The 27,144-nt window shown below is 43.8% G+C and overlaps 1 long non-coding RNA gene across 1 annotated transcript; it reads right to left on the bottom strand.

Moving 5' to 3' along the window:
- Nucleotides 1-674: 674 nt before the first annotated feature.
- LOC146072559 (uncharacterized) lies at nt 675-26,454 on the bottom strand. The gene is made up of 3 exons (XR_014473184.1): nt 26,308-26,454; nt 6,318-6,454; nt 675-797 (listed from the first exon to the last, which is right to left on the bottom strand). It is a non-coding gene; the product is annotated as an uncharacterized LOC146072559 (long non-coding RNA).
- Nucleotides 26,455-27,144: the final 690 nt, after the last annotated feature.

The following is a 27,144-nucleotide window of genomic DNA, read 5'->3' as shown; positions in this document are numbered from 1 at the left end:
TGCCCCAGCAAAACCCACCACTTAAGGGGTTAAAGAGTCTCTTACACAAATCTGTTGTACTGTTGTGCTTTGTACACCTCTGGACAAAGGGGGTTATTCTGGTTCAATCGGTCCGCCGTTTGCACACACTGAGGATCAATGTTTTGCTTTCTTAAGGTGCCAACACATGCACCGATCCCGGCGTGCGTTGTGGGCTTAACTAGCACACATAGCATCGCATCGTATGCCTTGTGCATACGATGTGCATACGATGTGCATACGATGCGATGCTATGCTAGAAAAAGCTAGTACAAAAAGTATGTGCAGCACATACTTTTTGTACTGTGCGATGGGGTGCCGCGGGAGCCCGCACCCCATCGTATAGCATCGCACCGCCGGGATCGGTGCGTGTGTGGGCACCTTTAGAATATATCTCTCAGTCACAGTTATAATTGCATCAGTGTCCGCTGCTGCAACTGTCATTTATTTACCATGTACTTGTCCTAATTTGTATATCTACTGTATCATATCTACTGTATCATATCTACTGTAAATCACAATTTTTCTTGTTTTGTTCTTTGCTCATCTATGTATTTCCAGGTGCTGTGGAACCCTTGTGGCGCCATATAAATAAACGATAATAATAATAACCCTTAAATGTATTTTATTGTTCACTATAACATCTATTTCTAAGCTACTGGGTGGGTGAAATATGACATAATTGGATGCAGAAAAGTTTAATATTGGGTTCACATAGGGCTTCTTTTGAGGGGTTCAGGCTCTGGGCTGAACCACCCAGTACATTCATGTCAGGTTTTCTGTAAAAAAAAGTTTCAATATTCAGGTTACAAATAAAAAACAACAACAATCAATTATAAAGCTAAAGCCCCCCATACACGGTCCGTTAATGGGATCCGTTGTGTGCTTGAACAGCACACATCGGATCGGATCGCATCCCTAGTGCATGCAGTGTGCATGCACTGCGATCCGATCCGATCCGATGTATAGCTAGTACAAAAAGTATGTGCAGCACATACTTTTTGTACCGTACTATGTGATGCGCGGGAGCGCGCATCGCATAGTACAAAACGGAGCCATACACAACGGACCGTGTATGGGCTCCTTAAGTTAAAGTATAAACATAATATAAATACAAATAAACCAACATGACTTTAATATACCATACATTTGTTTGCAAACAAAGCAAATGTTCAATAAAAGATGTACGTGTATCTGCGCAAAAAGAAAACAAAAACAAGTGGATGTGCAAGTAAAAGACACTAAACTCCGCAAAAATAATTATATCAATATTTTTACTTTTAAAAGTACCTTACTTATAGATCCCAAAGGTAAGTAGTGCGGTTTGGCTGTGGGAGGGGGAGGTTAGGGTTAGGTTTCAGGAGGAGATGGTTAGTGTTAACATTCACGGGGTATCTAGGGGCCAGGGGTGAAAATACTTACAAGTATGCATCAAGATTCTATCCATTGGGATTCCATTGTTGGTCTTCCGACTGTTGGGAATTAGTTCCCAACCCAGGAAAAATATACCATTGTAGGTGTGTTGTCAGATTTGTGAACTTTGATCAAATTCATTATTATTTATTTATTAACATTTTTTGTACTTGTGTATTAGCAGGGCGCCCACTAAGCTATTTGCGTAGTGAAATCGCATCGCATGCAATTTTTCTGTGCAATGCCATGCGATTAAATGCGATTTTTCATTGTATAAGCACCCATACCTAGAGATGTGATGGTACTTTTTAAATGCACCCATGCACACCCTCACTATCCACGTCACCCCAAAGCACACCCTCACAACTCCACGCCGACGTGGATAGTGGGGGTATGAAAACGTCGGGAGGATGCGTAACCGCGTGCACTCACCATGCTTCGGAGTGATGTGGATAGTGGGGGTGTGCATGGGTGCTTTTAAAATGAAGTACCATCACATCTCATGGTATGGGTGCTTATACAATGAAAAATCGCATCGCATTGCACAGAAAAATTGCATGCAATGCGATGCGATTTTCCTATGGTGTCGTACGTATGTAAATTGGGCGCCCTGCAAATACCACATTTTCTTATATATTGCAGCATATTCCATTGTGCTTTACAATAGGAGACAGTGAAAAAACAAACTGGGTATTTATAGACAGTAATAGAGGCAGTAGCACCCTGCTCGCAAGCTTACAATCTATAGGGAAATAGGCATTGATACATAAGGATAGATATTCTTTATTGTATATAGTCCACCAGAATACAAAGGTTCCTGGTGTGTTGTATGATCCAGTGACCCAGCAGTTAGTAGGATGGAAAACGTGAAAAAGAAAGAGAGAGGATACAGTATATGTGGCCTGTACAGTGGGGATGTGATTGGACAGGAATGGTATATGAAGTGGCTGGTTCTGGAATTTGATAAGCTTGCCTGAAGAGGTGAGTTTTCAGGGAACGTTTGTAGGTTCGGAGACTGGAGGAGAGTCTTATTGTGCATGGGAAAGCATTCCACAGAGTGGGTGCATCCCGAAGAAAGTACTGCAATTGGGAATGGGAGCGAGTAATGATTGTGGATGAGAGACATAGAGAAGAGATGTAAGTTGGTGTAGTTTGGTTTATGGCCTTATGTGTAATAAGTAAAAATATTTTGTATTGAATTCGGTAGAATACAAGTAACCAATGAAGTGACGGATAGAGTAGCTTTGCAGATGATAAACGTCTGGCTAGGAAGATTAGCCTCGCAGCTGCATTCATGATAGATTGTAGTGGTGAGAGTCTGTATTGGGGAATGCCAATAAGGAGACTATTGCAATAATCAATGTGTAAAGCAGCCCATACACATCCCGATGCGGGTGTGCGTTGTGGGCTGCAATAGCAGGGATCACATTGCATTGCATTGCATTGCATGTGCATGCGTTGTGCATGCAATGCGATGCAATTTGATGAAACCTAAGTACAAAAAGTATGTGCAAGCACATACTTTTTGTACTGTGCGATGAGGTGCACGGGAGCGCGCACCTCAAAGCACACATCGGCTCAGCACACTTAGCAGCGTGTATGGGCTGCTTAAGAGGATGAGAGCATAGTTACATAGGTAAGGCTGAAAAAAGACTTGCGTCCATCTTGTTCAACCTAGAATAGATATAATAATGGATTAGAGTTTTAGCCTTGTGTAAGGTAACAACGAATTTTGAATATGGTTTTTTCGGTGCATGTGGCATGATTTTGAGACAGATTGAATGTGGGGAACAAAGGAAAGTTCATGATCAAGGATGACACCTATGCAGTGAGCTCTAGTGGTAGGTGTGATTGCCATATTCTCCACAGCGATAGAGATATCTGGTTGGTAACTACATTTTATTGGGGGAAATATAATTAATTCTGTTTTTGAAAAATTCAGTTTGAGGTGGCGAGATGACGAAACTACAGAAAGGCATTCAGAGACATGACCCAATACAGATGGAGACAGATCCAGGGAAGAGAGGTAGAGTTGAGTTTCATCCGCATACAGATGATACTGAAATCCAAAAGAGCTGATTAGTTTGCCAAGAGATGTGGTATAGATTGACAAAAGCAGAGGGCCTAAGACTTAATCCTGAGGTACTCCAAATGATAGAGGTCGCGGAAAGGAGGTGGAATCAGAGAAATGAACACTGAAGGAGTGGTTAGATAGGTAGGATGAGAACCAAGAAAGGGCTGTGTCTTTAAGATCATTCACAACTTTAGTCAGTGCTGTCTCTGTGGAGTGTTGGGAACGAAAGCCTGACTGAAGCGGGTCCAATATGTTGTGTGAGTTAAGAGTTAAGTGTGTGAGATAAGCATAGGCAATTCTCTCAAGTAGTTTTAAGGTGCATGGAAGATGAGAGATGGGACGGTAGTTTGAGAGAGAGCTTGGGAATTGTGTTTTTCCAGAATCGGAGTAATAACTGCATGTTTGAACAATGAAGGAAAATTACTTAGATTAAAAATAATATTATTATTATTATTATTAGAAAAAGAGAGGTTACAGATTTTAGTTAATGTTGGTATGACCACAGGAGACAGAGATTTACTTTTTTGCGAGGGTATAGGGTAAAGAGGAGAAGTAGTAGAGTGGGAGGGAGAGAGAAGTGCAGATACTCCATCTTCATTTGTTGGATCAAATTAAGTAAATGTGATAGAGAGTTCATATAGGGAACTGAGCAGTCGGAGCATACAAAATCCTCTCAGATCTTGTCAATATTGTCCCTGAAGTAGGAAGTAAGATCTTGTGCATGGATAGTGGTTTGGGTGAGGGAGCGTTGAGAAGTGATTTACCATATATACTCGAGTATAAGCCTACTTTTTCAGAACATTTTTTATGCTAAAAAAGCCCCCCTCGGCTTATACTCGAGTGAGGGTCCCGCTTGGGTCAATACGTTTTCCCAGTTTTTTGTTGCAAAATTATATGCCTCGGCTTATATTCGGGACGACTTATACTCGAGTATATACGGTAAATGTATTTTGGGTTAGAGGCTTGAGCAGAAATGAGAGTTAGGTAATATGTTTCTATGGCAGTTTTCAAGGCATAACTATAGGACTGGTGGTTAGTCTTATATGTAAGAACGAACATTGGACTGTGAGAATTATGCCACGGTTGGCATCTAGGCCTATGTGGAGTGAGGTGGGTAACTGGAGCCACTTCATCAAGGGCTGTTTCATCAACCACCATCTCAGGAGTAGTGAATGCAGAAATAGTTGCAAGCTTTTCTTGCAGAGAGGAGAGTTCTTGAAAATTAATAACACTAATATTTCTACGGGCTTGAGGTGGATTAAGGGATTTCAGTGTCTTTTAAGAAATAGAAGAGAGCATGCAGGTGATAAGGTTGTGATCTCAGAGAGGGAAAGGAATATTGGTGAATTTAGAGACTGAACAAAGTTTAATGAACACAAGATCAAGGCAATGGCCTTCCCATTGAGTAAAGGAGTCAGTCCATTGAGAGAGGCTGAGAGAGGAAGTTAGAGAGAGTAGTTTGGAGGCATGAGCAGCAGATTTTCGGCTATCAATAGCGATGTTGAAGTCACTCATGATGATGGTTGAGATGTCAGAGGAAAATAAGGGGTTTATTCTAGTTCATTCTTTCTGACAAAATCCTTCTTAGATGGACAAAACCATGTGCACTGCAGGGGGGCAGATGTAACATGTGCAGAGAGAATTAGATTTGGGTGAGTTTTTTTGTTTCTGTGCAGGGAAAATACTGACTGCATGATTTTACACTGCAATATAGATCTCACTTTGAAGAAAAACCCCACCCAAATCTAATTCTCTCTGCACAAGTTACATCTGCCCCACCCGCAGTGCACATGGTTTTGTCTATCTAAGAAGGATTTTGTCAGAAAGAATGAACTAGAATAACCCCCTAAGTGAGGGAGCCAGGCAGAAAAATATTCCAGAAATTGTGTGGGTTGCCCCCAGGTGGCCGATAGATAGCTGCAACACACAACGAGAAAGGAGTGTAAATTCTGATAGAATGTATTTCAAATGATGTGAATGTGAGTAATGGAACCTGTGGAAGAACTGTGTATGTGAAAGATTGGGATAGTAATATTACAACCCCACCTCCTTTACTGCTACCATGCCTGGAGGTGTGTGTGAAGTGGAGACAATCATGTGACAGGGCCAGGGCCGGACTGGGACCAGAAATAGGCCCTGGCATTTTGAGCACACAAGCCCACCCATAGTAGGCGGAACCCTTGCGCGGCAAAGCCGCACAGCAAAAAGGGGCGAAGTCTCATGGAAAGGGGGTATGGTATCATAAAAGGAGGCATTACACATTATGGAACACACCGTAATGCCCATTACACATTATGGAACACACCATTATGCCCATTACACATGAAACACACCATTATGCCCATTACACATTATGGAACACACCGTAATGCCCATTACACATTATGGAACAGACCGTTATGCCCATTACACATTGCCACACACTGTATTGCCCATTACATATTATGACACACACCGTAATGCTCATTGCACAGTATGGCACACACTGTGATGCCCATTATAGACTATGACACAATCCTTATGACCATTACACATTATTATGGGCCATGGCACGGTGAGAACACAGAGAGTGACGGTGTTAGATTGGGATAATGTGGGAGGAGCATGGGGCAACATTAGCAGGACAGGGGCAAAGCTGTATGTGGGTATGAGGGGGGCACTATGAGCTGGGAACTGGGAGGAGGTCATGTGGGTTCGTCTAATATGTAAAACCAATGTCAAATGGGCAGTGTATGTTGAATGGGATGATCAGATGAAAGTGTTACAGGGAGCTGGCGTCCCTACTCCCTGTAGTGCACCCTCACCCGATTACCTTTTCAATGTTCACTGGTCCCCCGTGGCTGAGTCGGTCCCTCAACGTGCCTGCAAACAACTTCTCCCCCTCGATATTGCTGCCGGTGCCAGGGGTCCACCACAAGCCTTCAACGGGGTGGTGCAGCAGCAACCAGGCTGAACACAAATACAAGAAAAAAGAGGGTATTAGCAGCGCTAAAAATAAAAATGAATTTGGTTCTCACAAGTGAATCAATTTAAAAAAAGTAACAATTTAATGGCACAATATAAACATAAAAATGCAATTAATCTGGATATGGTTAAAAAAGTAAACAATGATGGCTGATATTGGACTAATCAAATTGGTATAACCTGCACTGGACCAGGCATGTGTCCCTTACGTTCAGTCCTTGGGGAAACCACTTGGCTGGAAGACCGCTGGAGGTGTTCAAATCCTTGGAATTAGGGCAATGTTTACCCAATAATTGGAATAGGCCTCAACGATGGATGCGGTGTAAGTCCAAAAGGTGGTGAAGTTCTCCCAGGGTTTAGGGCTTGGGTCCAGAAAGTGTAGCAGGAATGTCCAACAGCAATGTCGCAAGGGTAAAGCACCTACGCGTTTTGCTGACCCCTGTCAGCTTGATAAAGCTGACAGGGGTCAGCGAAACGCGTAGGTGCTTTACCCTTGCGACATTGTCCCGGCTCCGGCTGCAGTGCTAATATAATAAGAGACACTCGGAAAATGGCTGCCCCCATAATGCTGTATGGGGGCAGCCATTTTCCGAGTGTCTGTTATTATATTAGCACTGCAGCCGGAGTCGGGGACCGCCCGTCACCCGACACAGATCTGCGTGTCGGGTTAGAGGCAGAAGCGCCGGCGGCAATGGGGACGGGTAAGGAGGGGGTTAATATTTCGGGGGGGGGGCGCGCCCGAAATGTCCGGCGGGGGGGCGCAAAAAAAGTAGTTACGCCTCTGCAACCTAGGTTGATTTTTTTCCCATTTGAACACAAATGCATGCTGTCACCAGGAGCCTGCGCAAATCCGGAGTCCTGTGTCCTCTACTCCGATGTTGTGGGAGGAGGAGTGGAAGATGCGTGGAGGTAGCGCGATGTGTGCCCATCGCTCCCCTCCCGGACCCTGTCTGTTGCCGTGCCCATCGCCGGATGATCACAACACCGGGTGCCGGTGAAGTCTCAGAGTCCTGTGTCCTTTAATTACACTATAGCCGTGGGAGAACAAACCACAAGAAAATGGCCGCCGCCATATGGGGACACAGAGATATCATAGCGGACTGGTAGAAGCTATAATTGCCCCTGGGAGAATGCAACTTTCTGCAAAAATTCGGCCCACAAGGCCATCGGCCCTTCTGGCATTTGAAAATACAGGATGAGATTGCTTACAGACAGTATTAACACAGAAGAGGAAAGTGGGAAAGAAGAACTTGGGAAAAGAGGTAAATGTGGGTATCATTATCATTGAGGTGGTAGCATAGTCTAAAGGAACTGACAAGCTTGCAGAATGAAGATGTTTAGAGGTAGAAAGAGCAAAGATCAGAACCTTGGGACCTCCGCTACCGGCGGACACTGTATGAAGAAGGAGTTGTTGGACAAGTATCTTATGGACCAGGAAAAAATATGCCTGGTACACACCAGGACGATGGTGCTTGTGAGTGGATCGTCACAGGAATGTATGACACGCTCACGAGCTGACGGCGCCGCCGACCCGCAGCGTAAATGCCCCTAATGTGATCGCTATCCGATCGCAACCCCCACCCACTACAATGGTCATTTCTAAGATCCTACCTGCAACAGGTAGGATCTCAGAAAAAGACCGACCGGCCGTGCATCGGATCGGGATCGCATCAAAAGGGCAGCAAAATGGCCCAAAACATGTCCGATTTACATACAATCAGTCAAGATTGTATCTAAATTGGCTTGTTTTGGGCCATATCGTACTGGTGTGTACCCTACATTAATGCACAAGAACCAATGAAGTGGAGGAGAAGGCAGTGGTCAACAATGTTAAATACCTATGTGAGGTTAATCAGTAGAAGTATAAAGAAATGGCCTCAGGAGTTGGTGGAGATAAGTTAATCAATTACCCTCGTGAAGCCAGGTGATATAGAGCAACTGAATAGCATGAAAGCAAGAACTGGAGAATTTCTAAGAGAAAGTGGTAGGTGAGTAATATGAGGTGATTTTGAACTACCTGCTCAAGGATCTTGGAGGCACATGAGAGAAGAGAAATGGAATGGTAGTTAACAAAGAATAAGAAGTTAACACAGGAACATCCTTGAAGAATTAAGGGAAGGTGCCAGAAGAGAGAGAGAGAGAAAATGACTAGGTGGAAAGTATATGAAGCAATTAGATGAAGTCAAGTCGGTAGGCGAAAGGCAAAGAGTATAGCATAAACCAGAGACTGTTAATGGTGAAACGGTTATAATTATGGGTCATGGTTAAGTTAGTCATTCCTATAACTTTTGTTATCTCAACCACTTAGTTTAGCAATAATTGGTAGTCCAATAAATGTATTGAACACATGTGTCAGGATGTAATAGCACCCAAGTTATACGGATGCCAGCCAAACTCAGACAGTTTTTAAAAGTGGCCATCATTTACAAGGCAAAACCATGCATCGAAAATGATTGCTGCTTTAGAAAAACGTCCGAGTTCCTCTGGCATCCAGCACCTTTATCGAACAAAGATGTCATCATATGGTTCTAAATCACTGTTATAAGTCATTTGAACTATATGAGATTGAAAATAAATTATTCTATATGTGATCAGCTGCTAATTATTGCATTCAAGACATGGATTCTTTCATTTCAGATTGAAAGTCAGAAATATCTGACCTTATTTCAAAATCCTACATCTGACTCTCAATTCATCTTTGGAATTGTGACTCCTCTTGTAGCCATTAGAGTTATCATGTTCATTACCGTTATCATGTTCAGCAAATTCAATAGCATGCTGAGTGTTAACCGCCATTACTGGCCAATGATGATACCAGTCTTACTATCTGCAATACTATTATAAATGGTAAAAATGGAATATAGTCACATTTATCTTTTTCTTGAACTTGCCCCAGCAAAGATTGGCAGCATCATTGAAGACACGAGCCAACAATTTTCAGGGATAATCTTTAGGATAAAATCTCTCTTGTGTTATTCAGTTCATTAGCAAAACAGAAGACCCTGTATGAATCTATATTGAGAATTAAATAATGGGTACTTGTTTCCTAGCACGGCCACAATCTTGTCCATCGTGTACCTTAAAGTTAAGGTACACGATGGACGCGATGGACCCGATTTCCTTTGAAATCAGGTCCATTTTGCCGGCAAAGGCAAAATCTGGGGCATCACGTCGGTCGCGTGCATTAACATGGCCCCCGACGCGACCGACGCGATGGACGCGATTTTGCCATAGGCTTTAATGTTAAAATATTTTTAACATTGAAATCGGGAGCATCGCGTCGGTCTTGTGCCATTATAATGGCACAAGATGAGATGGACTTGATTAAGTCCATTTTACATAGGAAACAATGTGAAATGGGCCAATATGACCCATTTCACATTGTATATGGCCCCGTCATGGTTAAAAAGTTACGCAACCCCATTGTGAGCGTCACCCCACGATTGACCAACCCGAAGCGTTCGGGTTGGCGTCAATCGTGGGGTACCGTTGAGGGGGTAAAATTTGGGGTCTGGGGAATACTTTACATTGAATCCAATGTAAAATAGGGTCCCAGGGGCCCTATTCACATTTGATTCAATGTAAAAATCGGGTTGATGCGACCGACGCGATTTTTCCGACACGATCACCCCGATACAAATCGGTGTGGCCGTGCTAGGAAACAAGTACCCTATAATGCTATGCAAAAATGCATAAATAAGTTGCATTATAGAAACAATAAAATCCCTGAGACTACCGCTAATGTGTATCTGTAAATGTCTACTAACATACTACATGGAATAGCTACAGCTTTCTAAATGGAATGCCAACGAAAGAGAAAAGGAAGTGCTGATAAATCTTAAAAATATTTATTCTACTATAAAACCAATATTTATATCACAATGATGATTAGAAAAGATGTACGCATAGATATTTAATCAGTATTCATTGAGTTACAAATATTGGGGGTAAATCAGACCTGATCGCTGCTGAGCAAATTCGCACATGGACGATTATCGATAAACTGCGCATGCGTATGGGCTGCAGTGCCCGCCCGCTAGCAAAAAAAGATCCAGTCCAGTGAAACTGCTGTTAAAGTCCAGTCCAGTGATACTGCCGTATAATTCCAGTCCAGTGATACTGCCGTATAATTCCAGTCCAGTGATACTGCCGTATAATTCCAGTCCAGTGATGCTGCCGTTAAAGTCCAGTCCAGTGATGCTGCCATATAATTCCAGTCCAGTGATACTGCTGTATAAGTCCAGTCCAGTAATACTGGCGTATAATTCCAGTCCAGTGATGCTGCTGTTAAAGTCCAGTCCAGTGATACTGCCGTTAAAGTCCAGTCCAGTGATACTGATGTATAATTCCAGTCCAGTGGTACTGCTGTATAATTCCAGTCCAGTGGTACTGCTGTTAAAGTCCAGTCCAGTGATACTGTTGTATAATTCCAGTCCAGTGGTACTGCTGTTAAAGTCCAGTCCAGTGATACTGATGTATAATTCCAGTTCAGTGGTACTGCTGTATAATTCCAGTCCAGTGGTACTGCTGTTAAAGTCCAGTCCAGTGATACTGATGTATAATTCCAGTCCAGTGGTACTGCTGTATAGTTCCAGTCCAGTGATACTGTAGTATAATTCCAGTCCTGTGGGAGAGGGGTGCTACTGTAAAATTTAAATTGCATTACTGACGAGTGACGACACACTGGAGAGTTATCCAGGCACTGTAGGAGAGGGGGTGGTGCTGTATTAGATATTAAATTGCAGACACACTGGAGTAAAACAAAGGTAGTTTGGGGAAGACCCAACTGAATTATTGCATCTTTTTTCTTGCCAATACAGTATATTACATGATTGTAAGCAGGGCCCTCCTACCTCTATATCGGTCTGTTACTAGTACTACTCAGTTTGTTTTATTATTGTTGTTCCAATTGTAATGCACAATGGAATATGCTGCTCTATATAAGAAACTGTAAATAATAAATGGATTGTCTGACATGCCTATTTAGATACTGTCACTGAAGAAATAAATATAATCCTCCACCATTCTTTCAATGGAGACAGCATCGTATGCAGTGACAGTAGACATGTTCATCATTGTAGCGGGTGTGTTTTGAAAATGTATTTTTCACCGGCAGTTGAAATAAGGATATGTTGCCATGTCACGTTCCGCTTGAGCAGACCATTTGCTCACCAACAGCTCTTTGTGCCTCTGCAGAATTGTGTCCATCAGAAACAAAGGTACAGGTTTACGATACCTGGGATTAAGTACAGTGGCCAAAATACAGTGATCTGATTTCAACAGATTGAGCACCCTTTTCAGGCCGCCGACAGCATCTCCTGCATGCCCCTGTTATTTTATGGAATAAAATTAGCCTCCGCTATCAAATAAATTGTGTCAGAACAACATGGGACTTTTTAGAATTTGCAGTTATTTGTCTCACAACATAAATTATCCTTACAATGAATGTGTTTGCATTCAATAATACATGTGGTAAGGTATTACTGATAATAAGCTCCATTTTGACCTGACCACATGTGGGTGGTTAAGTGCACAGTGGGTACAACTGCATTTCTGAGTGAGGACACTAATGACACGTTTTTAAAATGTAACAGAAAAATATATTGTGTAACCCTGATGATAATATACATGGAAGGACACTTACAAAATCATACAGATGAAACACTTCAGGTTCCAATTGTCCTATATCTTGGAGAGAAAAAAGACCATAGTGCAATGTATTGGTAAACTTGATATTTCACTGTTATCACTCAGATGGGAGTAATTTTCAATAGCGTTTCAAAATTGGTCTTTTATTCTCTGAATCTCTGTTTGGAGTTTTCCAGAAGATCCTACGGAGGCTTAATAAATACACTTCTAGTGCAATATTGTAGATAAAGAATAAAATTTACATTTATTGGACAAACTCACATTTTCATAGTAAAAAATCAAATGTAACCCTCAATGGGGTAATCACTTCCTCTTGGAGATAGCCGACACTTGAAACCTTCCCAGTAGCTGAACCAGCAGCGGAAGTTAGGGAATGGGGTAGTCTCTCTCCAATAAGCATGAAAGGGTCTGGTAGGTGACAATGGTAGATTGAGCGCACATTCAGGCAATGTAGCCCTTCATCAGAAGCATATCCATTGATGCTGAGCCGGGCCCTTTCAACCCCACACATAATTGCAAAACGGTAACAGCTGTTCACGCCGGGAATACTGGACCGAAAAATCGTGAGGCGGAAGTGACGTTGAATGCTCCCACGTACTCCCAGAAGTGTTGCTGGTCTCATCTGTGTACCACCGCATTAGTTCCTGTTTGAGCTATCCGGTCTTTGGAGTGCTCCATGGAGCGCACGTCCATTTTGGATTTAGTCAGAAGTGCAATAATATATCAATAGTCCACTGAAGGTCCATACATTAAATACAAGTAAAAAAAGGTGTATTGACAACAGGTATAATACAAATATTTATACCATTACATCACACAAAAGAAAAGTATATATAAATATATCGACAAAACCATGTGCACTGAGGGGGGGGGGGGGCAGATGTATGTATATATATATATATATATATATGTGCACTGAAGGGGGGAGCAAATGTAACGTGCAGATAGAATTAGATTTGGGTGAGTTATTTTGTTTCTGTGCAGGGTAAATACTATACCGTCTGATTTATTTTTATAATGCAATATAGATCGTGCTTTGAAGTAAAACCTCACCCAAATCTAATTCTTTCTGCACAGGTTAAATCTGCCCCACCTGTAGCCCACATAGTTTTGTCCATTCGAGAAGGAATTTGTCTTTGCGAGTGAACCAGAATAAGGGCCTAAGTGTAAGATGGAAACCATTTATGTTTGGATTCATTGGGATCAATAGACTGATATAGGTCAACTTCAATTTAGTGTTTAAAAGTATCAGGTCCTCCTAAACAACTAAAAGTTAGTTTATCTTTTTCCATCTTCAATGAAAACATAATCCCTCCTATCGTATCACTTGGCAGATGCTGATTGCATGTTGATGTGGTTCTCTCGGCTCTGCGCACATGCTCCACACTGCTTCTCTCGTTGTGTTCACCCCACGCTGCTTGGGACCTAGTTTTTAAAACTGGACTTGCAGGGCGAGCGGTAATACAGAGTTCCAGGTCAGCAGCGGTAATACTGGCTTGGCGTGTTGGAAGCAGGACCTGCGGCGGCATGATTTAGGGCCGGGATTCGGGAGCCGGGCAGACCTCACCTGTGCGCAGCCGAGCTGGGTGCATCGCACGTGAGTGCACGGCAGGGGGACTCCACTGGCGGCAGGATCAGAAGCTGGAGCACCCCACTTTGGTGCCGGTGGGGGTGGTTGGGGGGAGGTGGGGGGGCTCCAGTGTCCGGCTACTGTAATACACAGTCTGCTGTCTCCAGCACACTCGCAGGCACCACACTTCCTGCACGTCCCGCAGACCCAGCTGGCGCTGTTTCCTCCAAGCCACCGCAGGGTCTGCGGCAGCATTGTTATGCCACTGTGCCAGCTTGTGTCACTTTCCTGATCTTTATTTATTTGTCCTCCATTTGCTTCAATACAAAGCACCCCTGGGCAGACTTAGTAGCAACCCTGGGATTATACCTAGCTCTTTTTTTTGTGGGAGTCCAAACAAACCAATTATTTCATCCACAGTTATGGTAGACTCTGTCACTTAAATGGTTTGTTAAACTGTGCGTGTCCTATTTATGTAGGACAATTTCATCTTGCGCCTCTTTTGTTGGTTGGGGTCCAAACGAACCAATTATTTCAACCACAGTTGTGGCAGACCCTGCCGCTGAAATGATTGGTTTGTTAAACTGTGCATGTCCTGTTCATAACTTAATACAACATAAGGGAGGGAGGGACGACCAAAGGACAAATTCCATCTTGCACCTATTTTCTTTGCATTATGCGCTCTTTGGAGCATATTTTTGCAGTTTTTAAAACTGCCCTCCTGTCTGCTGCTGCAGTGCCACTCCTAGATGGGCCACGTGCTTGTGCTACTTAGCATAATCATCCAGCTACCTCAGTGCAAAGAACATTATGAGGTGTTCAGAATAGACTGGAAAGGAGTGAAAATTAATGTTATTAAGGTTAATAAAAGAGTAAGTAAAATTCTCTGATTTTAGCGGTTTTTATGTTTGTTTTTTTAAACTACAGATCCAAAAAACGAAACACAAATCATGAAACATGGAAGGATGGTGTTTTGGAACAGATACAGACCCAAAACCTGAAACACAAAAAGTGCATGGTGCACACCTCTACTTCATATGCATACTTCCCAGCTTCTTGCTTCATACTTCCCGTGATTTTGCACGTTGGAGCCGAAAAGGGGCATGACCTATGGAAAATGGGCGTGGCTTCATATGACAATGCTTTCTAAGGCCATGCCCCCATTTTTCATCCCTCAGCATCGCTGAATAGACGTTCTGTGCACACGCACAGTTTTTATTCTCTTCAGGCTGGGGGGACTCCCAACTGCCCCCACCTCGCCGCAGGACACTGGCGGGAAAACCGGGATGGTTGGGAGGTATGCATATGTAGGAACATAATGAATGTGCAATTGGTGCCCATTTATATATCATTAGTTATTACAAATTTATGTGGTTGTTGCATTAATGAAACACTAAAATAGGGCACAAATGAATCACTGTTATTCTTCCATATCATGAACAAATCTTCTACATAATGTAGCATTATTCGGTACTTATATGTTAGTTGGGCGCCCACTATAGTTGGTACGCTCATACCCCCACTATCCATGTCGGCATGGAGTTGATTTTATATAGTGTGGCGAGTGCAGTGAGCCACCGAGCCCGAAGCGTAGCGAGCCTCGCGAGGGGACGCGGAAAACTAAGAAAATAGCTTAGTGGGCGCCCAACTAACATATAAGTACCCATTATTATAATTCATGGTGCAATATATACTGTATATAGGCCCTTATTCAGATCTGATCGCAGTACAAATTTGTTCTCAAAATGGGCAAAACCATGTGCACTGCAGGTGGGGCAGATGTAACATGGGCAGAGAGAATAAGATTTTGGTGAGTTATTTTGTTTCTGTGCTGGGTAAATACTGGCTGCATTATTCTTACACTGCAATTTAGATTTCAGTGTGAACACACCCCACCCAAATCTAACTCTCTCTGCACATGTTACATCTGCCCCACCTGCAGTGCACATGGTTTTGCCCATTTTGAGAACAAATTTGTACTGTGATCAGATCTGAATAAGGGCCATAGGCCCTTATTCTGGTTGACTCGCTCGGGCACGAAATCACACCTTTGCAAGTAAACCAGAACCCGCCCTGCGAATTGTGGTATGCCCGCCCCTCTTCGCACGCCGGGTTCATTCGCCTACACCACTCGTACATATGCATGTAGATTTCCTAGGAATTGACCGGGCAGCTGACATCCGCACGTGCGTCACGAACGCATTAGCATGTGTACGCCCAGTATTTTCATGGGAATGCCCATGAAACGCTGGTAGTTCACATATGCTAATGGCCCTGGCCAGCACCCCATGCCCCTCACCACCCCCTGCTCAAAAGGCAGGGAGCGTGCACCTAGTGAAGCGATTTTTCACCGAGTTCACACGCACCCAGCGTATACACATGCGCAGAAATGCTGCTGCGCATACACAAAACATCGGTCCCCCTTGCGGATTCGCGGCAGACTGAGAAAAACAGCATAAGGGCCATAGAGTACTGTTCATTGTTATGTTTATGCTCCTGAAGAGATCTTTATAATAAAAGGGCTGAAACACTGAAGAAGACATTTGGTGTACTGAGTCTATTTTAACTAATCCATAGTGCTGCCTACCAATTATTATACAAGTGTGGTTCAATAAGCAATATATCAAGACATCTTACATGTGTAATGTTCTACATTTCATTCTAATTTCCCACCAGGCCAGAGAAGGTAGCCTGCGCCTCATACCAGTCATCAGGTGTAAGTTGGTAGGGCTGGCAGAAACATGGTCAAACAACGAGCTGCGTAGTGTGACTACATTTCACACCAGCAGCTGAAATCCATTCAGCCCTGACCTGGCACTTAGGGCCTTATTCTGGTTGGTGCGGTCCGTTCCGAATTATTTCGGAGAGCGCTTTTTAGCCATCTGCGCACGCGTAGGCAACGCAATGCGCATGTGCCACGCATGGTCTCCGCACTCGTTCTCACTAATACCGTTCAGAAATGGTCACCGAATTGACTCGGGTAATATTGGCGTAATATGGGCGTCATTCGGCCCTACACAAGGGCATGGTTTCAAAGTGGGCAAAACTGGGCGTAAATGTGGGCGTACATGAGGGAGTGCATGAACTCTGGTAGGCGTGCATTTGGACACGACACCGACTGCAAACGAACCAACACGCATGAAATATGCGGTCTTCATAAGCAAGTTTCACTTTGCGGAGACTACTTGTTCATGCGCTAGGCATTCTGTTCGCCCAATTAGTACGCCCGCACCTGAAGCACTCTCAGCTGAACACAATACAATCCACTCCTCTACCCATTAGTGATTAATTACACTCTTTACACAGGTTCAATTGGAAGCATTGCTGCCTATATGGCCCATTACTAAATACAAAAATATACGCTGCAAACACGACTGCATTGTTGCTATTTTACACACATTTACACTGCAAGCAATGGTCAGAATTTTTTAACACTAATATAAATGTACATGTCACTTTTACATTCAGCCAAAACTGCACACATGTGGGGGTAAAATAAAAATTTATGAGGTTGCCAAATTGCATAAGTGTGTCATGTGGCAGATGTATGAGTTCCGATTAGAGTAGTGTTGTTTGCAGCTTCCCGTCCATTCGGACGTTGTAAGACCGTGCAGAATCTTTGTGTTCCCACCGCACACGCACGGTTTGGATGTAGTCCGAAAACACACCCTCTTCTTAGAGAGTCAGTCCGACCGAATGCGGACGACCTGTGGGCGTTTGTTCTTACAATGTCCGCACAGTGTGGCGTTCGGTCAGTTCCGAAAGAATTCAGAATGGACCGCACCAACCAGAATAAGGCCCTTAGTGCTAATATACAATACACCTCTTTGGACCAGTAAAGAAGAACCCGTATTGAGTATAGTGCTGTACTGCTGATCTGGCACTTCTGGCAATTTCCAGAAGGGCTTAAAAGCTCTTATGCCCACGCAGAGAGACCCGTTCTAGCTGAGCAGCTCAGCTGCCTGTCTCACAAATTTAGGGCTGGCCAAGCAGCTCTGCCTCCTGGAGCTTTGCTCAGCCACTCAGCATAGAGAAGCAGAGTGTGTCGTTAGGCCAGGCCCCCATGACTCATAGCATAGCATGCGCCAGTGACCCATGACCACACACACTTTCCATGCAATAAAATGTTGTAAAACAGCCTGAGTCCATCTTTGATGAAATATGAAGAGTGATCAGCATGATAACAAAACTGTTGGACCATACAATGTGTATGAAAAAAACTTAAAGAGTAAAGTATTTGGGCTGCTATAAAAATGCTGCCAAAAAAAGTTACCAGATTCATTACCCCAGCCCCACCCCACTCCAGACATAGTGAAAAGTGTCTGATAGTGTGTAGGTTGACATACTGTATCTACCATTGGAGCAGCTATGGGGCCCAGAGCTGAGAGAGGCCCACCTTCCCTGTCACAGTTACATGTGTTATACACATTTTTACCATTAGGAACTATTTAGGGACCTTATCAAATTTTGGGGGGATACAATATATCTACTATAGGTATGCCCCTGGACGTGCTCATTGTAATGTTTTACAAAGTAAAATGGAGTACATTATAATGTTATATAATAAGGTGACTGTGATAATAATAATAATAATAATAATAATAATAATTTTATTTATATAGCGCTCTTTCTCCAATAGGACTCAAGGCGCTTAACAGATAGAATGAATGTAATACAGTACAGGAACAATAAAGTACAGAAAAGCTTTTCATAAACAATACTTAAGGGACTGAAGGAAACGCTTGAGTAAATAGGAAGGTCTTGAGTCTGTTTTTGAAGCATTCTAGAGTGGGGGTCTCTCGAACTGTGCAGGGAAGTGAGTTCCATAAAGTAGGAGCTGAATGGCTAAAAGCTCGACCCCCAGATGAATTATGGGAGATCCTAGGTACTGCTAAAAGTCCTTCATCTACAGACCGCAGTAATCGGGTGGGACAGTATGGAATCAGAAGCTGCTTGAGGTACCTTGGGCCTTGGTCATGTAGGGCTTTGAAACTCAGTAGATTGATCTTAAAAATTATTCGCCATTTTATTGGCAGCCAGTAAAGGGAGTAGAGAATGGGAGTAATGTGGCTAGAGCGGGGCTGTTTAGTTAACAGCCTGGCAGCTGTGTTTTGTACCAGCTGTAATCGGTGCAGTTCTTTTGCTGGTAGACCAAGGTAAAGGGCATTGCAGTAATCCAAACGAGATAATACAAATGCATGTATGACTTTTGGTAGGTCTTCAGATGGGATTAAGTGTTTGATTCTGGCTATGTTCCTCAGATGAAAGAATGAGGATTTAATTGTGGCTGATATCTGATGTTTAAGTGTCAATCCACCATCTAGTACCACGCCAAGATTCCGCACATGATCAGAGTTTTGTAATTCTGTACCCCCAAGTGTCAGTCCAGTTGGGTGGCTGTGCTGCAGTCTTGTCCTTTGATGTTGAGGTGCAATCACAAGGACCTCTGTTTTATCAGGATTCAGTCTCAGCCAACTGGCACTCATCCAATCCTGGAGCTCAGCTAGACAGCCATTTAGAGATGCTATTGGGTTTACAGTGCCTGGAGCATAGGACAAGTACAGCTGTGTGTCATCTGCATAGCAGTGGTAGACAAGGCCATGGCGCCTAATTATTTCACCCAGTGGCAGCATGTACACTGCAAAAAGCATGGGGGATAATATAGAACCTTGTGGGACACCGCATGGCAATGGCACAGATGAAGATGAGTATACTCCAGATGAAACTCTCTGTGACCTGCCAGCGAGAAATGATTTAAACCAGCTTAGTACTCTGCCATCCAGTCCACAGAAATTTTTTAGGCGCTCAATCAGAAGCCCATGGTCCACATTATCAAATGCTACAGAGAGATCCAAAAGGATTAAGAACAGTCACCTCTGTCTCTTGCCATCAGAAGATCGTTTAGCACAATATGATATGGAGGCACTATAGTGTAGAATAATATGAATAAGGGAGCACTGCATGTAATAATATGAGTTGGGGGTACTGTGTTGTATGATATGTACTGGCAGTCCTACAACATTATGTGAATTTGGGCACTACAATGGCTCAGAAAATTAACTAGAGCACTATTAAGGGGCACTCAATTAACAACTGCTGTGGGGAGGTGTCTCTGTAGAGACAGGGTGCAAAGCATTTGTTTGTTACTCCCTCCTTCTAAGCCTGCTCTCCAGGTTTATAAGGGTGACTTCTCATTTGGATGGGACAGAACAAGATTTGTCTATATATGGTGCACCAAAGTAGAATAAGAAACATATAAAATACATATTTTCTATATAAAATACATATTTTCTATATAAAATACAATGTTTAATAATCACGCTTCGGGCTCGGTGGCTCGCTGCGCTCCCCACACTATATAAAATCAACTCCATGCCGTAGTGGATGGTGGGGTTATGAACAGGTACTAAATCGCATGCGATATCGCATGCGATTTAGTGGCGCCATGAAACTACACAAGTACTGTAAATTTATATCAACAGTTTTCTTTGTACTTTGCATTATACAAGCAAGTGTTCAGCAATTATGGGCAATAGAGTCAACAGTTTTGTTTTATACATCAAGATATAACATTGTTGGAAACATTTCATCGTTCAACTTTTTTGTAATGTGAAATATATTTCTCTGTTTTATCATCTCATTCTAAGCAGCAGAGTAAAACGGGCTTCCGCCTTGTCAATGCTAAAGACAGCAGGTGCCCAGTCCAATCAGAAATCTCATTTTCACCAAGAAAAGAGTGTAAACTAGAGGCAGAAATACCCCCCTGAATGGTAGTGGGAAGGAAAGCCTATAGCTAATCAAGGAAGCATTGATCTAAGGTCAAGACCGCTGGAATTAAAATAATCTTCAAAGGAAGCTAGACAAACAAAAATGTACTATGATTTGGTGTTCTAAGAATACCTTAAAACCTACAGTCTTTTTGTTCTGTAAGCACATTGACGGAAGAAATTCTAAGCACTCCCGCTAACCATGCGTTCAGCAGATTCTTTTTCTGCTACTGTAGTTATCTTTTGACCTGCACAATTACCACCTGCACATCTCTAGCAGCAATTGTAATGCTGCCCCTCCTCCCTGCTTTCTGCTCGGAACCCAGCAATGCAGAAGTTAATGTTAGATCCTGACAAAGGTGTATTTGATGTACAATGGTGTGATGTAACTGAATGGTGTAGTGTTAATCTGAATGCAAAGCATCACACATCTACTAAGGGTATTTTGTTAACTTGTGATGAGCTTCTCTCCTCAACACTGTTCTGACAGCCAGACTTGTAGACATGTAGACGTGTTGGCCCTTCCACACAAAGGCAATTTATTTGATGTGTCTGAAACATTATAGTCTGTAGTGTTATGTTTACATTTGTACAGCTGCAATGTGTAGGACCAGGTCATATCAAAAAGACATTTGGGGTATACAGATTTTTTCCTATGCCCCCCCCACCACCACCAGCACCTGGTGCCCCCCACTTCCTACTCTAGTGATCAGGTACCAGACTGTGCACTGTACATTATACATACAGATGGGGCCGCTCTCCCTATTGCTGCCAGCACATCATATATGAGTATCTGGCAGCTGCTGGCGGAGGGTGAGCCGGCAAACGTGGATGTGCGAGCGTCTCACACGCTCACGCGTCCTTTGCCGACAATGGGGCGCGCAAGCGTCTCTGATGTATGCACTCCACATTCCCCAGATGGCGCTGGCTGGCGATCGGCACACCTGGAGACTATTAGTAAAGAGCAGTTCCATCTGTATGTTACATTATACTACAGGACTATGGTGTATTCTCTACAGGGCATTGCTGTTATTAATCTAGTATAGCAGTTCGCTAGCGGTATTTAATATATATATATATATATCGGATACCCAAGTCTCTGTAGAAACTGACCATGCCCATTTCACTGCATCCCACCAGTGGGCACTTCATGCCCCAGTCCCACACTGAGCGGAGGTAATCACTCTTTCCTGGCAGAAAATGAAATTATTAGCACACACAGTGGCGGATTCAGGGGGGGGGGGGCACCCGGGCACGTGCCCCCCCTGTCATTTCATTTTGTAGCTGAGGACCAGGGCTTTCCAATGAGCCCAGCCATCATTATCCTAAGCATGCGTGCCTTTTACTGTAGGTCTCAGATATGAAAAGCCCAGAGAAAAATGCGCATAGTGAAAAATCAAGAGCTTTGCACTAGTGATACACAGAGGCAGAACTCTAGGAGGCAATGGAGTCATCTGCCGCCGGGCTTCTGGTCCCAAGGGGGCACCTCTCCTCCCCCTGGAAGTTTAAATTAGTCATTTAAAAGCCAACGATATTGCTTCTGTGGCTGAGTTCTGAAATATTATCTCTATCTATCTATCTTTTTTTATTATTATTAGTATTATCATTTTATTTATAAGGCGCCACAAGTGTTTCGTAGCGCCGTACAAAGGAACAATACAGGGAGACAAAACTTGGCATAACATTGAATAAATAACAAAAATACAGTACAAATAAAGAGCGCCACAGATCAATACACATTACAGCTTAAATGCAAGTTAAATGCAAAATGCAATCTATCTATCTATATTTCTGAACATAAATATATATTTTATATAAGGTTATATAGGATTGTGTGTGTGTATGGGGGGGGGGGGGGGCACCAATATATATCTTGCCTCCGGGCAACTGGAATGAACTTATGCCACTGGTGATACACCAATACCAATGGAACAAGCTCCACTGTCACACAGTAAGGTTTAGATAGAACCCCTCAAGCAGTTGCAAATATGAAGATATGGTACTTGTGTATTTGCCGGGTGCCCAATTACCATACGTACGCTGGCGTAGTGAAATCGCATGGCATGGCATGGTTTCACGGTTTTGTGCCATACGATGCGATGCGCGCAATGCGATTTCATGTATTAGCACGGCGTCCATTACGCAGTTAGCGTAGCGGCACTGTCAGAATCAGCGTAGTGCTCCCACATAGCGTCAGTCAGAAGTAGTGTAGTGTTCCCGCTGCCAGACAGTTAGTGTCCCTGTCAGAGCTGAAGGTGAAGTGATAGTGTAATGGCTGCAGAACCTGTCACAATGTTCAGCTTGCCGCAGACAGAGGAGGTGTGGAGTGGTATTCTTCCAGCAGCTCCATTTGCTGCCACTGACTAAAAGTTGTATAAATAGACACCCAATGCGCCTCAGCATGAAGGAGTCAACGTGGTGCTGCCATATTAAATCGTGCTGTAAGAAGGTGAGCCATTTACCTTTTTTGACACTTGTACGCTTTATTTATTCATGGGCGGAAGAGCTCACAACTATAAATTTCTGTGAGCGTCAACTTGTCCAATAAAACAGCGGTCCAGTATAATCATCTTATGCGTGAGGCCTGCACTGTGAACCTGCTGACACAGCACCAACGCAAAACTGGTGGTCCAGGGAAAATTGTAGAAGTCGACGAGAGCCTCTTCGTACAGAGGAAGAGCCATGTGGGACCGATGCTGCCTCAGCAGTGGATATTCGAAGGCATTTGCAGAGACACCGGTGAGTGCTTTGTGACACCTGTACAAAGACGTGACGCCAGTACCCTGATGGCCACCATAAACCAAAGCATTGAACCGGGGAAAACCATCTACTCCGATTGCTGGCCTGCCTATAATACGGAGCAGCTGGAGCAGGCAGGGTACCTCCATGCTCAGGTGAACCACCGGTTTAATTTCATGGATCCTGAGACTGGTGTTCACACACAAAATATTGAAAGGCTGTGGGGATCCTGTAAATGGTGCAACAAACGCCAAAGAGGCACCACGTGCCAGAATCTCGAATCCTATCTGCAGGAATTTATCTGGCGAAAGACTATAGGCGCACGAAACGCTTTTGAGCGAATTCTGCATGCACTTTCACTTCTACCAAAGGCTGATGCAGAATCAGAAGAATGACTGCTTTATTATTTTCTTTTGTCATGAGATATTGATATTATTGTTATTTGTTAATGTGATCTTTTCTCCTTTATGATTAACTAAAATCCAGTTAACAGTTAACACATGTCGTCATTACTGTCTCAGATGTATGATATGGTAGGTGTGAATGTGTTCCTGAAACACAGCCACTATCCACGTTTATTACTCGTCCTCCCGACCTTTTCATACCCCCACTATCCACGTCGGTGTGGAGTTGATTTTATAAAGTGTGGCGAGCGCAGCGAACCCCGCGAGGGGATGCGGATTACTTTACATGTGTTCCGTATCCCCTCGCAGGGCTTGCCACGCTTCGGGCCCGGTGGCTCTCTGCGCTCACCACACTTTATAAAATCAACTCCACTCCGACGTGGATAGTGGGGGTATGAATTGGTCGGGAGGACGCGATACGAGTACCCTCGCGGGGCTCGCTGTGCTCACTGTGCTTCGGGGCTGACGTGGATAGTGGGGTTGTGCTATATCCCATTACATCACATAGACATGTACACTGGGGGGTGTTGTTCTAAATCGCAAGGCACGCAAAATCGCATGTGATCACATGCAATTTTGCGTGACATGCAATGCGATGCGATCCGCCTCCAGGGTGCAGTGAATAAATTAACTTGGAGAAGTGAATAAATTAACTAGTGAGATTGCATCGCATCCCATAGCACGGCACGAAAACGTGGCATGCGATGGCATGCGATTTCACTACGCAGATTAGCCCACTAAGCAAATAGCTTAGTATCAAAAATATCAACAGAGTATTAGAATATTTTTCACAGCACCCCCTGGATTCCGACTGTCGGAATGTCCCGAAAGTTTTAATCCCGGCCTGTTTTCATCTGATCCAACAGCAACTCGACAGTCAGAATTCAATGTTCCCGCTGTAGAGTGTCGGAAAGTGCGTGGATCAACAAATACGGCTGCAAATTGTCAAAAAACGGCTGTGAATTTGACAATCCACGGCCGTTTCCGACAAAACAGCTCCGACTTTATAAAAAGAAAGATCTGACACCCTTCAATACTGTCATTAACGGCAGCAATGAATGGGTGATTGCCAATATTTCCCATGTCGGGAAATAGCTGCACAGATTGAATACACCCATAAGTATCCAGTTGAAAATTCGAAAAAAATTACAGTATGCTTAGGTTAAGTTACTGTATGTGGTAAGGGCCAGGATTTACTTCTGTTTGACCACATATATTATGACTGACGGCCACAAGCAATAGTTTCCCTTTTACATTGACAATAAATTATTTGAGATAGTCCAGGACCACCAACCCAGGCACCGCAGGGTGTCATGTCATCTAATTGGGGAACCACTACTTTAAGCATTAAGGGCTTTATTCTAGTTCACTCTTAGAGGCAAATTCCTTCTCAGATGGACAAAACCATGTGCACTGCAGGGGGGGGCAGATGTAACAGGTGCAGATAGAATTAGATTTGGGTGAGTTATTTTGTTTCTGTGCAGGGAAAATACTGACGGCTTTATTTTTACTCTGCAATATAGATCTCACTTTGAAGTAAAACTCCACCCAAATCGAACTCTCTCTGCACATGTTATATCTGCCCCACCTGCAGTGCACATGGTTTTGTCCATTTGAGAAGGAATTTGCCTCTAATGTGGGGTACACACCAGGATGACCTGCTCACGATGCACAGTTCTGAGTATATTGATCCTGCACCATGTCCATATTTACATTTTAATAATGTGGCAGAGGTGCCTTGGTTAAAACATGATGCAGGGAGTAAGAGACACATTTCAAGAGTCCCACTTACTGTCCAGTAGGCGTTTCACTCCCATCCTGCTCACTTCCTAGTGAAATGGGAAGGTAAGGGAGCATAATGCTATGGGCCCATCAAATTAAGCCATTGCCCTGATGAAATGATGGGTCAAAATGATGTGATCACCTTCGATCAGCTGCATCTCCCCTCCAGGAACTCTACCTAATAAAGGGGCAGATGCATTAAGCCTGGTTAAAGTGAAAGGAGATAACGCACCAGCCAATCAGCTCCCAACTGTCTTTTTTCAAACGCAGTTGATTGGCCAGTGCGTTATCTCCTTCAACTTTTTCTCTGCTTCATCTCTTTCCCAGGCTTAATACATCTGCCCCTCAGTGAGGCACAGTCTAGCATAACTTATATGGCAGTTGTCACTGTTGGCCAGGGACGTGCAGTCAGGGGAGGCAGGGGAGTGCCTCCCCTGTCATTAATGATTAAAATTATACAAAGAATATACTTATGACACATATTCTGTGTCATAAGTATCTTCTTTATATTATTCTAAACATTTTCAATTGTGCATCATGTTTTTATTGATTTTGGAGGCACCGAAAGCGGTGCCTACAGCTGCCCTGTATAAATAGATAGAAGCAGAGGGCGGGCAGGGGGCGGGGACAAACAGAGGGCTGTAAAAGCCCACTAAAAATACTAGCTCAAGCAGCACCTTTACAGGTGCCTCAGGGACAGGAGTGTGCCGCAGCGCCTGCAGCCAGCCAGTACCACTATGCCTGCCTGTCATGTCCCAGCGCTGAACCCTGGGGCTACAGATGGGGCACCGCTGCATAGCTCGTCCGCTAGTTCACCCACTGGCTCCTGCTCAGCTGTCTGTACACTGCATCAGCAAAGGCCAGCCCGACTGTTTCACCCCATACGCGGCCAACAGTAGTGAGGAGTTCGTCGGGCAGTCTGCCCACCTGCCACCGCAGCCTGCCCGGAAGCCATCCCTCCAGTGTTTCCATCTCCAGTGGTGCAGGTGCCGGCATCGCTGAATAGAATAGATGTCCCCACTCCAATCAGCAGCAGGAGGATCAGCACCTCTCCCCAGTCCCCTGCTTGCTGGTCCCTGGGGCTGCAGACGAAGTGCTGTTCCTCCCAACTGCCATCAGCAGCCTGCCGGGGAAGAATCCTCGCTGATGGCCTGATGTGGGACCCTGGGCTTCCAACTTGCCCATCTACTTAATGTGAGTGCCAGAGTGACACAAATATAAGAGGAGGGGGTGCGTGTGTCGGCGGTGGCCGGGGGTGGGCCGGGGGTGCGGTGGTGGCTGCAGCAGTGCCTCTCTGTACACAGCCACCACCGCACGTCACTGCTGTTGGCGGTGCACAAATAAAGCTGCTCCAGTTTTGTTTGTTATATCTAAAAATAGACAGTATGGGGTAAATGTACAAAGATGGGCGTTTTATTGAAGATTGAATGTTGCCATAGCAACCGGTCAGATTCTATCATCTTTTTGAAGGTGCTAAATAAATAAGCGGGATCTGATTGGTTGTTATAGGCAACATCCCATCTTGAATAGAACTTCCATCTTAGTAAATTTACCTGTATGTTTCCAAGCATTTAAAAAATGTAATTGGCTCTTTATACATTGCAATATTGCTTCTCTAGGTGTAAATCTGCATCCTTTATCTGGATTTGATTTGAACTGTGAATGAGGTCCTAGATGTTAAAATACACAGAGAAGCACTGGGAATGGAGGGTACCAGTGCCATCATTTACAGTGTAGGAGTTATTGTAACAATACATTAGCCAC

This window comes from Crinia signifera, chromosome 4, assembly GCF_055691185.1.
Source record: "Crinia signifera chromosome 4, ASM5569118v1, whole genome shotgun sequence".
Lineage (NCBI taxonomy): Eukaryota > Metazoa > Chordata > Amphibia > Anura > Myobatrachidae > Crinia > Crinia signifera.
The sequence above is the reverse complement of the archived record's forward strand: the minus strand, read 5'-3'. Positions and strand labels throughout refer to the sequence as shown.